This window comes from Diceros bicornis, chromosome 6 (assembly GCF_020826845.1).
Source record: "Diceros bicornis minor isolate mBicDic1 chromosome 6, mDicBic1.mat.cur, whole genome shotgun sequence".
Lineage (NCBI taxonomy): Eukaryota > Metazoa > Chordata > Mammalia > Perissodactyla > Rhinocerotidae > Diceros > Diceros bicornis.
In genome coordinates, this window is record NC_080745.1 from 17,225,576 (window position 1) to 17,241,746 (window position 16,171).

Here is a 16,171-nt window from a genome sequence, read left to right on the forward strand (position 1 = left end):
AACTGCATGACTAAATTTCTTCACGTGATCATGCTTGTTATCCAACAAACGGCAATTTCAGGCTCATTGAACAAGACTCTCTTGAATAGTAACTATGTGGAATATGTCTTTATTCCACAATTTGTTCAGAGTTTGTCAAGCCAAGAGATGAATCTGATGAGAAGTGGCTAGAGAATAGCCTCTTTTTGCCAAAATTATTCTATTGAGTTAATGTAGCCTAATTTATCAACCCATTATGCTATAGTTGGACATTCAGAAGCTAACAAAATTGTTTTCTGTTACGAAAAACTGCAGGCACACACAGAAAGGACATGAAGGGATTTCATGTCAGAGGGGTCTTCGACAGCAGCTATTTAAAACTCTTTTGGATTCAAACCCCTATTCCATTTCATCACCTTTTCCATACCCAAGTCTCAAGACCAATACACACATCCGAGCAGCTGATGTGCTCCACAGAATTCACTGAGAAAGCAGACCACTTCAGATGGAAACACAGTCAACGTCCACCCACCACACAGCTTCTGTGCTAATTCAGTCCTCCTTGCCTTTTGTTCCAATGGAAGAGGAGAGTCTTGTACGTGCAAAGGATAACTCTTCCAACTCAGCATCAATTTTATCTTTTTTTTTTAAAGATTTTATTTATTTTTATTTTTTTCCCCCCAAAGCCCCAGTAGGTAGTTGTATGTCATAGCTGCACATCCTTCTAGTTGCTGTATGTGGGACTCAGCCTCAGGATGGACGGAGAAGTGGTGCCTCGATGCGCACCCGGGATCCGAACCCGGGCCACCAGCATTGCAGCACGCGCACCTAACCACCAAGCCACAGGGCCGGCCCAGATTTTATCATTTTTGGCTCAGATTTTCAACATCCACTTCAAGGGGCCCTACTATTAACTTATCATTCTTAAGGAGGAACAGAAAACAACATAAAAATAGATAAATGAATGGAGATGGCACAGTAACATAAATCACTACCTCTTGCACAATGGGGAAGGAGTTGTCAGCAGCATCATTCTATAATATTAATGGCTGCCTTACCCAGCCAAGGAGTTAATGAGATAAAAGCTCACTGAGGACAAAGGTCCTAGGTTGCCTGTCTTTTCATTCCTAGTGCCAGAACATGGAAAATAATTAATGTTTTTTTTTTTTTTTTTCCTCTGAACATTGAAGGAATTCACAGCAGCACTTTTTCAGAAGGGCCCAATCTCCAGATCACAGAGAAGAATATTTACTGCCTTCCATTTGATAGTACTTTGGTGCTTTCAAAACATTCCTACATATATTGATGCATTCGAGATTACTATTTGTTCAACATAGTATTGTAGAGACCTCTATATTTGTCTAGACTATGCTGCTAATTAACTACCTGACTTGAAATAGGATTCATTTCTCTGCAACTACTCGATTTTATCATCTGTAAAATGGAAATACATTTCACAGAATAGCTGTGAGATTTAAATGGTATTATATAATCATGATACTCTGAAAAGTCAAAGGAGCTGTTTGAATGCTGGACATTCTTTTTTTTTTTTTTTTTTTTTTTTTTGTGAGGAGATCAGCCCTGAGCTAACATCCGCCAATCCTCCTCTTTTTTTGCTGAGGAAGACGGCCCTGGGCTAACATCGGTGCCCATCTTCCTCCACTTTATATGGGACGCCGCCACAGCATGGCTTACCAAGCAGTACTTCGGTGCGCGCCCGGGATCCGAACCAGCGAACCCCGGGCCGCCGCAGCGGAGCGCGCACACTTAACCGCTTGCGCCACCGGGCCGGCCCCTGGACATTCTTTTATATGCCTCCAAAGCAGTTAGTACAGGGCCCACTGGAAACCTAGTAAATGTTAATGATAGTTTGTCACGTTTTTCATTTACTGGCTCCCAATACTAAGGCTACTGCTTTGTTTCAGTTAAAGGCAGTGGTTGTTCTTTTTTGTTTGCTTGTTTTCTTTGTTACAACATGCTAATTTTCTGTATATGCACCTTGTGCTTGTGGAAAAATAAAAAAGCAAGAGGGAAAAGGGGAATAAAATTTCTTCATGGGCTCCGTTTGGAGCATTTTAATAGCTCTCTTCTTAAAACCCTATATTTGCTAATGCTCTTAAAAGAAAAATAGACCTCAAAAATGCCACAGAATCTATAAGGGTTTTATAATTATGACTATAAAAGGATAATTATCTTTGCCATTCTTACATAGCATCTGATAACAACAGGAAATTTCATGTTTGACACATTTTCAACTTGTGATTCACTATGGCTCTTACAGTCTTACTTGGTTCCAACCATTTGTATCATAACATGTGGCTTAGTTCCTTTCTAAAATTTAATACCTTCTAGTTTCATTTAATTTTACTTACTTTATTTGTGATCACTCACCCTACTTGCCAAGGATATAATTAGCTCTAATCTTATATTTTGAGATCATGATTCCCTTTGGATTTTGGTATCATCTACAAATTTAATGAACATGCTTATTATTCCCTCATTCCTGTCACTGGTAAAACTGTGCAGAAAGATTAAGGCAGAAAGCAGAGCGAATGCAAATATCAGAAAATGTATTTCATTTATCTGCCATGTTAAACACAGGCCCAAATTCTCATATATTAATTAGTATGAACATATTATAAATGCCTTTGAGACCCTTTATTCATTCATTCAATAGACTTTTATTAAGCACCACCTATGTACCACACTGCTGGCCTAATGGTTAAGATTCTGTGCGCTTAAGATTCTGTGCAGCCTCCAGTTAGTTTCCCGGTCAGGGAACCACATCACCTGTCTATCGGTTGTCATACTGTGGTGGCTACAGAGGCTGCATGTTGCTGTGATGCTGAAAGCTATGCCACTGGTATTTCACATACCAGCAGGGTCACCCATGGTGGACAGGTTTCAGTAGAGCTTCCAGACTAAGACAGACTAGGAAGAAGGACCTGGCCACCCACGTCTGAAAAATTGGCCATGAAAACCCTATGAAGAGCAGCGTAGTACTGTCTGATAATAGCGCTGGAAGGTGAGCGGATGGTGCAAAAAGACCAGGCTGGATGTGATAGTTGAACTAGGATTTAAGAAGATGAAAGACTAAGTCAGATTTCTGCTTCTGGTCATGACGGAGTAACAGGAACTGGATTTACTCTCCTGCCTCAACTACAAAACTGGACAAAATATACGAAACAATGGTGACAATGGACAATAGGCAGTGCAGGGCAGGGATCCCCAAGAGAAGAGAAACAAAAGAAGTAAGTCCTATTACTGTCCCCGTTTACTGCCTGGAGAGAGGTTCCAGGCCACAGTCAGGGAAGGGGAATCCAAACAGAGCCCAGGGTTCTCCCTGAGCTGAGGAGACTAAGTTGAGAATTCCTGGAGACCAAGGTGAATAGAATCGGTTGTAGGGTGAGAAGAGAGCTGCAAAGAGAGAGAGGTCCAGAAATTTGTCAGGTGTGACTTGTCAGTGCATGTGTCTGAGGAAACTACCTGAGGCCGAGGAAAGGCCTGCAGTAAAGTTGCAGCAAGAGCAATCTCCAGAGCACACAGGACTGGAAGAGTTCATATTTCACCCAGCGCAGGTGGAAGGCCTCCTGAAATACGGGACATCTGGTAGAGCACTCTACAGGGCACTGCCTCAGTAGCAGGGTCAAAGTGGTGTTAGACTAAAGGCCGTTTGGGTCCCTCCTAACAAAGCTTAAAAGTAAGCCTCAAAAAGATTGAAATGTTTCCAGCTTAAATGTATCCCAGAACAAAGATAAAACATTTTAAAGTCATCAAAAACTACAAGTACCCAATGGGGTAAAACTCACAATGTCTGGCATCAAATAAAAAAATCCTCAGACATGCAAACAAGCAGGAACATACAGTACATAATGAAGAGAGAATCAATAGAAATGAACCCACCATGACACAGATATCATTAGTAGACAAGGACATTAAAAGAGTTTACATACACACACACACACACACATACACCCACTCTGTGTTCAAGAAGGTTAAGGAAAGCATGAACACAATAAAAGAATCATACAAGAAGACTCACATCAAGCTTCTAGAGATAAAATATACAACGTCTGGGGTAAAATAAAAAAGAACAGAGCATCAGTGAGCAGTGGAACAACATTAGATGGTCAAATAAATGGGTAATTGGAGTTTCATGAAAGGGGATGAGAGAGGGAAACATAAAATATTTGAAGACATATTGACCACAAAATTTCCAAATCTGATGAAAACTCTAAACCCATAGATTCAATAAGTTCAACAAGTGACAAGAAAAACAAATATGAAGAAAACTACACCAAGGAACAGCATAATTAAATTGCTTAAAACCAGTGATAAAGAGAAAATCTTAAAAGCACCTGGAGAAAAAACACAAATTATATACAGTCATGCACTGCATAACATTTTGGTCAACAATGGACTGTATATATGACAGTGATCCCATAAGATCAGTACCATATGGCCTACATGTGTGGTAGGCTATACCATCTAGGTTTGTGTAAGTACATTCTATGATGTTCGCACAAGGATGAAATCGCCTAATGACACATTTCTCAGAAGATATCTCTGTCATTAAGCGATGCATGACTGTAGAGGAATAGAGATAAGAACATCAGACTTCTGGTCAGAGTCAACACAAACTACAAGTAAATTGAGAAACCCCTTTAGACTACTCAAAGAGAAACATAACCTGTCAACCTAGAATTCAGAGTCAGAGAAACTATCTCACAAATAGCAAGACGGATAAAGAGAAGAGAAGGAGTTCATAGGGGAAGAAGGGGCTAGCGTAAGAAAGGTGAGTAGGTAGAAAGATGTAGCATGAATTCAGGGAACAGATAGGAAAGGAGTGGCATGCAGGGGAGTAAATGGAGGGTCAGGGGTGGACATGAGGGGAAAAGATAGCTTAGCAGCAGATCGAAGAACCTCTTAACTTTCAAGCTACAATAAGGACACTATTTTTTTTTCAAGCAAAATGAGGACTTCAGAGAAAATTTTAAAATGGGATGATATGATGCACAGTATTTTAGAAAACTTGTTCTGAATAAAGATTGGAGAACCAACTAGTGAGATAAATTTTGAAGAAATAAAATATATATATGTAAATGTATAAAATCATATATTAGATAACAATATTATATATTATAGAAAATCTGTGTAATTATTTTAAATACAAGTTTGAAATATATTAGACATTAAAGGACACATCTTAGAAATTGGTTATAAGTTATTCAGCCGCACCTTGACCCTGTGTACAGCAGAGCAGAACCCTGCCTGGTCTTTTTGCACCATCCTCTCACCTTCTGGTGCTATATTAGATGATGCTCCGCTGCTATTCATAGGGTTTTCACGGCCAATTTTTTCAGAAGTGGGTGGCCAGGTCCTTCTTCCTAGTCTGTCTTAGTCTGGAAGCTCCACTGAAACCTGTCCACCAGGGGTGACCCTGCTGGTATCTGAAATACCAGTGGCATAGCTTTCAGTATCACAGCAACATGCAGCCACCACAGTATGACAATGACTGACGGGTGGTGTGGTTCCCTGAGTGGGAAACGAACCCAGGCCGCCAAGGTGAGAGCACCAAATCGTAACCATTAGAGCACCAGGGCTGGCCTTGTGGTTATATGCCCAAAATTTACTTGGCATACCAAAAAGCCTGTTATTTATTTTGCTTGCAGCTCCTTTTTTAAAGTACAAATGGTATCCATTGTGGGAGATCAAAATTGGCCACTCTGAAATATATCTCTTTACCTTGATTGTTTTCTCTGACGGACATTTGACCTCCCCCACTAAATGCCTAAAGAATTTAACATAGATTAACATAGAAGACCTGTTCTAGGAAGGAGTTACTATCTGATGGCTGTAATATAATGTAAAATAAATGTTACAACAGGAAAGGCACCAGTGGGCCCCTCTTATCAAAAATTCTGTCTCTTCCCGGCCACATTCTCCAGGTGGCCGTGCTAGGAGTTGCCAGACAAACATTTACATTTATAAGGGAAATCTCCATTTCTAAAGGTATCTCCCTCTATGTATTGGGAAGAGGGGGGGTGACCTCATTTCTAGAAACTTGTCAATGTGGAAGGTGAGGCCTTAAATCTGCATAATAACCTTACTCTTGTTTACTGTGCTTTAGTGGTAATCTCCCATAACTGACTCCCCCCACCCCCAACATCCTCCTTTGTCTTTGGCTGAAGATGGTATTTAAGATGAGAATCTCTGTTATTGTGTGGAGAAACTAAGTTTCCCTGGTTTCTCCCATGTATACATGTATTATTTTCTCCTGCTAACCTGTCTTTTAATTATTCGGCCAGCCAGAAGAACCTTAAGGAAAAGGGTGGAGGGGGATTCTCCCTCTTCCCTGACACCATGTTCATCTTCACTTCCTCTTTGATAAATTAATATAAAATGAAATCCTAGTTAAAATTAAACAGATAATATATTAAAGAGCTTGTTCCAAATAACATATTATTTATTGAGTTAAAATTCAGCCAAAAGTGTGTATGCATATATTTTAAATATGAGTTTCCTCTCTGCTAAAGCCCACAGACATTCTGGATAGCCTCTTAAACTAAACACCAAGTTAGGAGGATAATGCCGAAGTTGGGATTGGACCTCCACCCCTGCTTATATGGTTTAGGTATGGAGTCATTTAATACATCCGAATGCTCAACTGCAAACCCTGTGGAAAAACCTACAAATTTAAGCGTCAAGTACCTGCTTATGAGACAATCTGTGCTGCTGATTCCCTGACTTCTTAGAGCAGATGCCTGAGGCTTCGAGTTTCCTGGCAGGAGGTCTTAGAAAGCCAGATGCATGAGAATCAAGAATCACATTCTTCAAGCCCAAGCTCTATTACTTGAATATTTACAAAACAAAGTTGTCCGCTTCTGAAATTAATCAATAACCGCACTAATTTACCAAAAACCACAACAGGCTCTGTAAGATGAATTTTCCTAAGAAAAAAATCATAGAACTATAAACAAAAATCTTTCCTTTGAACCAGTTATATCCAGAACTGCTTGTAATAGACAAGCCAATTTACAAAAAAAAGAAAGTTCAGGCATTTTATAATTTCAGTGACCTCAAAATTATAAAGCATGAAGACAACTCCCAACATGCCGGATAAATTTGAATCTTTTACATATATTTTTATATATACATATTCCGATAAGCAATTGCCAGCCATTTTCATGTAAATGTGCTGCTTCTTCTACAATAGCATTACATACCACCTTGTTTGTTGGGGTGGGGAGGAGAGACCCCATGTAAGGTACCATTCACTAACTCATGTGCCAGCACAGAGTTAGATGCTGCGGGGAAATACTCATAAGAACAAAATATATCTCCCGTCTACCACTTAGGACACAGTTATTAAAAAAATAACGGATATAAAAGGTTCTTTATTAATTACTATTTTGAGACATTTATTTCAAGTTTCAAGAGCTTTAATTCTTGGAAAGTACTGTATTAGTTTAAGGTAAGCGTTTCCTTACCCGTTACCCTCAACTGGGGTCTTAAATCTGGATATTTGACTCTCTCTATAAAAAAATCTAGGTACTTGGCTAAATTTTTATATTCATATTTGCATATTTTTGCGATGTAGTCAGATCCTAAAGTTATACTGGCAACAAGCAAGAGAAAGGATCCCTCTGAAGTGTGTTATTCTTGACTATAACGGCCAATGAGACTGGGCAGTTTCAGGCATCCATGCTAATTCCAGGAGAGTCGTGTAAGATACTCAGTCCTATAAACCAATATCGATAGCTGTTATTTATGCAACAAACTGCTAAGATCCAGCACTATTTTGGTGGGTAGTGCTGGGAATTACTTAATTCTACAAATTAACTTGAATTTCTTAACCACACATAAGATGTTTGCAGTTGACTGACTGCTTCTGACCTAGAGCCACTGAGGAAGATTAAGTTGCATTTAATCATCTTGGTATCACCAGGATTAAGTGCTTAAGTCACTGCTGCCTTTATTAAGGTAACTGCTTCCTTTTGTCTATTTCATGAGATGGGCAAATGGAATACATTAACATTCAACATTCATTTACCAAATGTTTATTGAGCTCTAAAGTAAGAAAAGCAAAGGATTAAAATAGATTGCTTATATTGAACTTCTACTTTATATAGCCACTGGCAAGTACATAAAAAATACTTTCACGTCTATCATTCAAACATTCTTAGTAAGGATGTCTTCCCTATAGTTATTTTAAAATAGGTTGTACATACTGTATGGAGACGTAACATACATTCATTAATTAGACATGATAAGATAAGAAATGTAAACAGTTGACCTTTCAGTATCTCGCTCCTTGAATTAACAATTAGATAAAGTTTGGGATAAACATAAATAGGAAACTATTTCATGAATGAGGGAGATAAAAACTGCAACATATTGATTTTTATACTTTTTAGTAACTTTATCGTGAAATTCTCAAAGTCCTTTACAAATAATATTCACAACATCATCGTGTGAGAGAAAAATGGTATTTTACTCTCACACGAGAAATATGAGGCTACAGTAAGGCATGTGCTCTATTTTAGATTCCATCAAATAGATGCTATGTGTAATTAGGAAACTTTTCAATGATTACAAGTTACTTATCTAATGCTTAAAATTGCAGAAGACAAACTACATTTCAGAATTTCCTCATAAACCAAACATAAACAGTCTAAAAAATTACCTCTGTGTAGTAGGAGGGCAGAAATATTATGTAAAAAACTCAGGAAAGAATAAGACGAGAAGAGGCAGCATTGGGTAAGGACGACGGTTTACCTATGCTGCCCACTCTCAGCATCAAAATTAAACTGCAACTGGATGGTTCTATAACTCAAAACTTCATACAGAAACAGGTCAGTCCTTCCTCCCCACCATTTTTTGCACTCATAGCATCCAGTTTACCCTTATTTCACTAACTATTATATTGTTCTTCCTTATTAGACACTGGGCATTAGAGCAACAGTGATCCAATATATGCAAGCATTTTAGGGCTGTGCATTTTACGGTATCAACATATTATGCTAGTCCTTCTCTGAAATAAATGGATAGGCAGAAGCCTACTCCATAAATACAAACACAATTATGTAAGCTAAGAGTTATTAACAAAGAGATAAAAATAATCTACTGTATAAGCTTTAATTATTATGTAACGGATATTTTCCATTTTGACAGCATTTGACTTCAGCCCAGTTCCTCAGTCCTCTTTATCCACACTAGTGCAAAATGAACAGGAGAAGCTCTCTCCCCCACTTCAAGGACTGTCGGGAAATTAGCTCGTGCATGAACCAGCCTGATGATGCACGTTACCATGAGACGGAGTCATTATGGATCCCAATGTGCCCATGAGGAAATCAAGTGAACTTTAGACAGTATCAAGAAGTCTATAGGTCAGAAAGACACACATCCTTTGAGGGGCATAATAAAATACAGAATTTGCTGTGCTCAGCTTTGAATAGTTCCAACTTTCAAAGGTGGATTTCTGAACTCAATTTCACATACAACTGCTTCAATGATCCAGTTTTATCAGGAAATAAGATATTCTAAATAAGTGTTTTTTTCCAGAGAACTATGGCTTAGTCTTATAATTAAACCAAGTTTAAAAAAAATTACCAATTTGAGAGGAACCTTGTAAAATGTGCTATAAACTTCCTTCACTTCTTACAATGTGGTTACTGTGATCCCTGCCGACGATACCTAGCTGGGGACCAGCAGTGCTGCAGGAACTGCCTCGCTGGACGGCTCCTCTGAACAGAACAGCCTGGTCCCAGACTCTCATGGTTTTGGAACTCTTTTATTGTCTCCAAATGTTCCGGACTCCTTTTCCGTACCTTTTCCTTGCTAGGCTATAGGCAGTCTCCTGCTCCAGTCCTCATCCAGAGCAGAACAAGTCTCTGGATGTTCATTTTTCAATCTGTTGTAAGCTGGAGAACCAGATAACCAAGCCTCTTAGAACTGTATATAAATTGAGAATAAATTGACTCCTAGGATAGCCTGAAAGTTTTCCATGTTTGGCAAAAAAATCAGGAACTTTGTTGCTTGGATTTACTATGCCCTAGATATTTGAGGTTCACAGATAAGGCACTTCCTGATAAGTAAGGTTTTATTGTGTTATTGAAATAAAACACAACGGTTTACAAAATTCAGCTTGGGGGCTGCCAGACATACTTAAGGTAAATGAAACCTTTCAGAATGTTGATCACAACCTCCCCAGTGGTTTTGAACAGATTTCCTTTAAAAAATAGGAGGACAGAATCCTCTGGAATATTTAACCTGGGTAATAGAAGCATTGATAAGGACATGCTTTGGATTCAGTTTTAAGAAAACAAAGGAAGGATAAATCTCATTAAAATTAAAGAGAATTCTACCTCAATAAAGTAGGAAATTTCTTGTAAGCTTTGACGGAACAGAAAAGTCCCTTAATCCAACCCATAATCCTTTTAAGACAGGGTAGGACAGCCTTGGGTCTGCACATTTTAAATTCATTAATGATCTTAACCTGAGAATTAGATTGGGCCTTTTTTTCCCACAGCCAGACAAATTTTGGAAGAAAATCTTCCTTCCTCCTTCTGCCTCTTTCAGCCTCTGGAGGACTAGCCCATAACTCACGGATTTGAAGTTTTTCTTCCTTGCTGTCCTTTGGTTGGGGTTAACCCCTGGATCACAGCTCCCCTTAGGAACATAGCTTTAGTTATCACAGATTCTGAGACAGTTCTTTGCATTCTATGCATGGACTGCCTTGTTATATGCTTAGCTCAGGATAGATGTCTAACGCAGGATCTTGAGAACACAGAAAAGGGAAAAAATGACTTGACCTCTCCCACTCTTCTCAATGGGGAGCCAGTGACATTTTGGGTGGAACAATCCTCCGTGGGGCTGAGCCGTCCCGTGTACTGTAAGGCATCTAGGAATCTCAGCTTCTGCCCAGTGTCCCCAGTCATTATGAGAACTGAAAACGCCCAACATATTTCCAAAGGCCTCCTGGAGGGGTGGTACTGGCCCCAACTGAGAACCACTTTAGATATTGTGCTGTGCTGAAACGTCTACAGAAACAATCACTCCTCCCACCATCTCAGCAAAAGGATATACGTAGGTTAAAATTAGGCCAGCACTGGTTGTCCTATTCAATAGTTGCTGAGTCAGTATGCAGAAGATGTTTAGGTTCTAAATTATTTGTTCACGGGGAACACAAACATTTATAGTTTATAATTGTGGTTATCAGACACATTTCCTCTGTACCAACCACCGCAATTGAAAAGCATTTGCTTGGAGTCTCTCTATTACACAGTCTGCACATACCCAGTAGCATGGTGACTTGTCTGCATTTGCTCCTAAACTGCAGGCTCATTTAGGTCAGGGTGCCTCGTCCTCCTTCTTTGTTCCTGCAATCACAGTGCTGAGCACAGTGTCCGGTATAAAAAAATACTGAAAAGAACCCCCAAATAAATGAGTAAAGGAATGAACACAGCAGAACCTCTTACCAACCACTCAAGACACCTACAATCAACCAGGAATGGGCTCTGTCACACATGATTTATGATGTTCAAAAGGTCAACAGAGAAAATTATCTACTTCTATTGAGTTACTTTCCTTTGTTGAAAAACATCTTTTAAAAACATCTCTTGGGAAATACCCACTGTTGTCTATGTAGCAACTATGGTCATTTGTCAAATGACATCTTTCCAATCTGCAGGTTGCTGATATAACCCAGGAGTCAGCTGAGGCCTCCCTGATGCTCAGACTTCTACAATCATTCATTCATTCAACAAAATATGAGGACTTACTATCTATATCTATATCATCTATATCTACCTGTATCTATTAGGTGTCTGTCTAGATCCTGGGGCTGTACCCTGATGAACAAGACAGATATACCTCTTGCATTCAGGAAACTATAATGAAATTTCTATGTTTTGACTCCAAGTCATTCTAAGTGCTAATCTCCTTGGCAGAAGTTCGTATGCTCACTTTACTAGATTTCAAAAAGAATATAAATTATTCTAATCCTACATGTAATAGTTTATTTCTTTGCAATCTTGCCCTCTACCTTAGGCAGCCTATCAAAGTAGTTCTTCCATGGAATAAATACTGTGCTGCCCCAAAGAGAAATTTTAAAAACATCGCAATCTCCTTCCACGTAAACATCAATAAAAAATGATGCATATCTTGAAGCTTTACATTCTCTTTACCAAGATATGAAGGGGCTAACCCCAACCCTGACCCTAATCCTGTTTTCCTTTGATTTTTGATGTGAATTCCAGAACAGGTGAAGCTTAGTGAAAAAATATTTAAAAGATAAAATTATCACATCCAATAGACAATTATAGGAATTTCAGGATTTTCCAATTTAGAAAAACAGCTTAGGAAAACTGGCATAACTAAACTATTCTATTTGTTTTTTAAAATGTCTAAATGGATAAGTTTGGCAGTTGTTTGTCATAACTTAATACTATTCACATTTGAAAATGGCAAAAGATCCATATAGTACTTACCCTATATTTCTGTTGGCAATTTTTCAATTAGGAAAGATATTTAATCAAGGTGGTATTTTGCTAAAAGTCAGTATTCTCTAATTCTACAACACCAAGAACTGGAAGTGATCTCGTAAATGGTTTATTCCCACTCTCTCATTTAATAAAAGGAAAACCACAAAACTAGAAACTATAGAGTTTGACTCATAAACTCTAAAAGTAAGCAATTTGTTTAAGACCTGTGTGTGCTCTGCCTATCTCCCATAGGAGACTAATAGCTCAAGAAAAATCCATTCTCCTTTTCTTCCATAGGAGCAGAACCGTGACTGCCCAGTTACATTCCTTTTCCCATCCTCCCCTGCAGTTGTGACTAGCGTTGTGACTATTTTTTTCTCCCAGTGTAATCTGAGTGGACCTGACAGCCGCTACTTCCATGCCTGACCCCAAATCTCCCACAATTTGTTCCTCCATGTTCTTTTGTCCTTTCCATGTGCTGAAATGATGCTGACCTGAGAGACTCTGAAAACGACCACATAAAGGAGAACTTACTCCTGTTGAGGAGATTTAAGTGAATAATACATAAACTTCTGCATTCCCTGAGCCACTGAACTGCAAGGGATCTTTTGTTAGAGCAGCGTAGCGTTCCCTATCTAATACATAGTCCTGATGGACTCTTCAGCACTTTCTCTTTTGTGTCTTCTCACATACCTATAAATAATAATGTGTTAATATTATTATAGCTCCTGTTTTTAAAATGCTTAGTCTGTGTTTCACCCAATGTTAAATACTTTACCTGGATCATATTATTTATTCACCACAAACTCTCTCAGGTAGATTCTATTGTTGTCCCCATTTTGTAGATGAGAATATTGAGGCTCCTCGAATAACCTGGCGGAGCTGAGATGAGAATCTCAGTCTGTCTGATTGAGTGCCTACGCTCTTTCTTCTGACCTGATAATTCTTTGTTTCTCTGGAGTTACACTAGTTATGTAAATGAGCAGTGGCCCACAAGTCCAGCATCTAAAAGGAATGATGTCATGAGTACAAACATTTTAATAAAAACGTTCATGAGAATCCCAACAGGGTTGGCCTCATGGCTTAGCGGTTAAGCGCGTGTGCTCTGCTACTGGCGGCAGGGGTTCGGATCCCGGGCGCGCACTGAAGCACCCCTTGTCCGGCCATGCTGAGGCGGCATCCCACATACAGCAGCTAAGAAGGATGTGCAACTACGACATACAACTATCTACGGGGGCTTTGGGGAGAAAAAGGGAAAAAAAGGAGGAGGATTGGCAATAGATGTTAGCTCAGGGCTGGTCTTCCCCAGCAAAAAGAGGAAGATTGGCATGGATGTTAGATCAGGGCTGATCTTACTCAAAAAAAAAAAGAATGCCAACAATATGAACTTGATTTAGAAGATCAATGTCCACTTGTTCTTATCTCAGCAGCACAAGTCAGTTTAAGATGACTGATGTAAATTGCAGATTTACACGGAAGAAATTAAATTGCAGAAATTGACTGGGTGGTTGGCACCTTTAGCCCAGAAACTTTGCCCTTGTTTTCCCTTAGAGCAACACAAAAGATGCAAATAGGAGGTGGCAATGACTATTCAATGAATATCCCTTCAAGGGATAATTATTTTGTACATCTTGACGTTAACAAGAAATCCCAAAGGGGTCCCTTTATCCTTTGTTAAGGATAAGATGAAAGAACCTATCAGGAGATATTTGGTAAGAAGAACATTTTTGGGTGATGGCAATATAAATTCCTTGAATAGGAAGTCCTTATAAGGAAATGGAATTTGAAGAGCTGATTGAATGATGGCAGCAACACAAGCTATCAAAGAAAGAAACTTCTAAATAAATTGGAAAAATGTATTTGTCTACAATAAATACATGTCATTGGAGACTTCCTAGAGTATTCATTCATCATAGGTCCGGCATATAATTTTTTTTCTGTTTCATTTTCATAGCCTTTCATGTATATTTCTTCTAAGCGCATTTATATGTATTTATCAATCAATTTTCCATTTATATCTTACACACATTTATTAAATCCTGTGCCAGCCAGCCCATCAAGCAGGTTGCAAACTCTAATGCTGAGTTACAGGTGCAAAGACGGAGGTATGTACAGGGAAGAATGGTTAGGAAAGGGAGTGCCCCAGAAGAGAGTGGTAAGAGGAGGTGTTGCAGAATGGGTGATATTTAAGATAAAACTTGATACGATAGGGCAAGTATCTCCATCAATAAAAACTCAAGCTATGAATAACTATTTCTTCAACAGCAGTCATGGAGTATCCTAACTCTTAACTGAGACTCAAAGCCATAGTGTTATGTTACTTTGCTTTGTTCACACAGCTCCTTATAACTCAAGTATCCTCTCACCCTTTAGGCAAGTAAATTCTTCAGTACCCTAAATGGACTGTTCTATAATCTGAGGTCAGGATGTCCTGCCTAAATTTTAATTTGTTTACAAAAAAACCTCTTATTTAACCAAATACAATCATTCTGGTTAGTGACTAAACCGTCCTTGTTAAAACGGGCTTCTAGCACCCTGAATCTCAGATGATGCTCACACGATATGCAAAGCTATCCTCAAAACTTTGTGCTGAGTTTAGAGTGATAATGAGGACTCTTCTGCTTTCCTACCTTACGGTTTACCTGGAGTACTACAGCCATGCACCATGGTCTGATCAAAACCAGTCTCCCACAGAACAAAAATGATTCTGTTTCAATTCAGCACTGCAAAGGTGTCAAGGGTCAAAAGGTACCACCGGTAATGATTTCTCTGTTTCTTTACCAAATAGTGCCTCACCCAAATTTTACTAAAAGAGAAAGCAAACATTGAGAGGAGAAAAATAAATATGTACCTGGCCCTCTGAACTAGTGAGAAACAGCCTGTGGCCTTGGGACCTACATTGCTCACTGCCCAGGTTTTCCTTACCTGCACCTTAATGACGAGCCATCTTTGCTGCGCATGTTAGTATCGATGCTCATTTCAGCACGTCTTCACAGAGTGAAACACCTTTCACAGAGCCACCAGTAACACCTTGGTATTCCACAGAAATAATTTTCCTTGAATAAAGCCATCCACTCAATATGAAGGTCAAGTTGTCTCAGCCCCACATAAATCTAGAGAAGGGCTGACATAAAATAGAGGGCACATACCAGAATTTGCATAAACCTCCTTTATCTTCTCCAAATTGTTCCTTGTTGAATGAAGATGGTATTTAACGGCTAATTATATTTATCAAATAAATTCAATCCATCCATTTTGGACTAATCACATATTCCCTGGTTGTTCCTTCTTTCCTTTCTAACACTGAGGTAACAATGAAGCAAGATATATGCAAATTGATTCTAGTTAATAACTTCATAGTTTATAATTTTCTGACCTAGAAATCGGCTTCTGCACAGAATTTACTACTTAGCTGTCTAGATATTTCATTAACCGAAAAACACTGTATATTTAAAAATTCTATGGAATTAAAAAGAGCCAAGGACAGATGGGTATTATGATTTATTCTTTATCAGAATAATGGCTGAGCAAAAGCCTACCATGTGATGGGAGATTGATCAGACTGAGAATTAGGAAGAAGTGCCATAAGACTCTATCCTCATAACAAGAGAGAATGATGTTTGGAAAACTAAAATTTAAAAAAATGAGGAATGTGACTCTCAAAATAAGAATTAATGACAAAAAGTAGTTAATCACCAATATGTTTT

General features: G+C 38.8%; 1 protein-coding gene across 2 annotated transcripts in view; it reads right to left on the reverse strand.

Annotated features, from left to right (window-relative positions):
- Positions 1-16,171, reverse strand: part of CHRM3 (cholinergic receptor muscarinic 3) — a 469,040-nt gene that overhangs the window by 129,184 nt on the left and 323,685 nt on the right. The window lies entirely within an intron of this gene.